The following is a 1892-nucleotide window of genomic DNA, read 5'->3' on the forward strand; positions in this document are numbered from 1 at the left end:
TCTTTTCTCTTAAAAGTCTTTTTTTCTAAACCAACTGAGAGTCAGTTAGAGGGGTGTTCATTATCACTATTGTTGCTGGAATTTCTGAAAACGTGCCAATTTTACTCAAGTGGCTACTTTTCAAATGCAGTCCCTGGCCAAGATGAAGAAAGCCATTAAGTCGGGTTAAAACAAAGTTCATGAAGACTACACGATGATATTAAGCACTGACATAACATACAACATTTTTACATGCAAAATATACAGGAAATATACACTGCAACAGGCTAGGATAGACAAATAACCAAATACACTTGCAAGCCTGACCACTTTAGACCCCAGATTAGAAACTGCTGGTGAATGAGCATATATTTTTTCCAAGTATTGTTTACTTTGCTGAAAGCAATTTAAGGGCATTCAAGTTCTCACAAATAATAAAAAAAACAAAGATTTTCCCACTATAGCCAGATCCAGTTTCTGTGGGGGGGGGGGGGCGGTGACAATTTGTAGTAATAACTATTTCCTGCTGAAAAACACTGGTAAACTATCCACATGTCTCTGAATATCTGTGAGTCCCGAGACCTCCATGACACATAGATATAAGCTGCCAGTGTTGATCGGCAGGAAATCTTCTCCAAAGCCCCACCACCACCTCACACCAATCCACCCAGGGCTGTAGATGAACAAACTTCAAATAAATTTGCTGTTAATACAAACCGGATCAACTTGTGGTTTGTGTCCACGTTGTACCAGAGACAAGGGCCCTGGTACAGAGTACATTCTGCGTACAACACAGCTGAGACTTGACAACCTTGATATGATGCTCATGGAATCAACCCTATGCATGGAGGCTGCAACTCTTCTCCACCGAACTGTAGCCCATTGACTGCAGCCTCCCTCTGACCATCTTGTAGCCTGCATTTGGTAGATCATTCTTGACAGAAGAAACCAAATTGTCAAGTTCCTCATCACTGATGGAATTATATGTGTCCCTAACACAGAGCTCATACTCTTTCATTCTTCTTAAAATTGTTTTTCTTGAAACACCCATCAGTGTGGCTATGCAAGGCACAGGAAGTTGTGTATGGAGCATTTCTTTCAAACATTGTTCTTCAATCAAAATCTTGGGTCGTCCTTTGGTGGCAGTGACTTCTTGTGTGACACATGGGGCTGGACGTTCCAGATGTGCCCTCACAAGGTCAAAGAGCTCTTGCAAAGCCAGGGTGATAGCAGGAGGTACTTCAATGTGATTAGACAGGGCCTGCAGAAGATACGGCTCCTGATGACAAAGGAACTCCAGCTAATCCAAATTTAGTGGAGTCGCGCTGAATCCCATTTCTATTTTATGCAGAAGACTTTGGAGAAGGTGGTATCTGAGCTGTTCACAGAACAAATTATAGTTAATGAGGTGTCAAGATCTTGTCTCTGATCCACACACTAGGCCTACCATTCAAAAGTTTTAATTATGAAAATGAAATCTTTTTGTTTTGTGAGGTGCTTGTTCATGTATGATGATACATTTTATATAAAGTTAAATAAAATCCACCAAAAACACTTACTCAGTGGAGATTCCAATGTAGCAGGCAGACAACTTTATGGCTTTAATAATGAGTGTATTTAGCAGCTACAAGGACAAAAGATATTAAAAACCTCTCCATTCTAATGCTAATTTAATAAACATTAACAGATAGCACTTAAGGTGGTTTCGCCTATAGTCTGCTAACACTAACCCAAGAACTCATATCTGAGGAGCGCTCTTCCCAGGATTTGAATTTATTAAATTGGCTTTGTGATGTTGTATTAAGAAATGTTATTCACAATGCAATTTACCGTACATTGGCCCATTCTTTTATATACGGTAAGACGAAGCGGGAAATTCCCAAATTATGATAGCAGACTGTGAATAAATAATA

This window comes from Brienomyrus brachyistius, unplaced genomic scaffold (assembly GCF_023856365.1).
Source record: "Brienomyrus brachyistius isolate T26 unplaced genomic scaffold, BBRACH_0.4 scaffold27, whole genome shotgun sequence".
Taxonomy (NCBI): Eukaryota; Metazoa; Chordata; class Actinopteri; order Osteoglossiformes; family Mormyridae; genus Brienomyrus; species Brienomyrus brachyistius.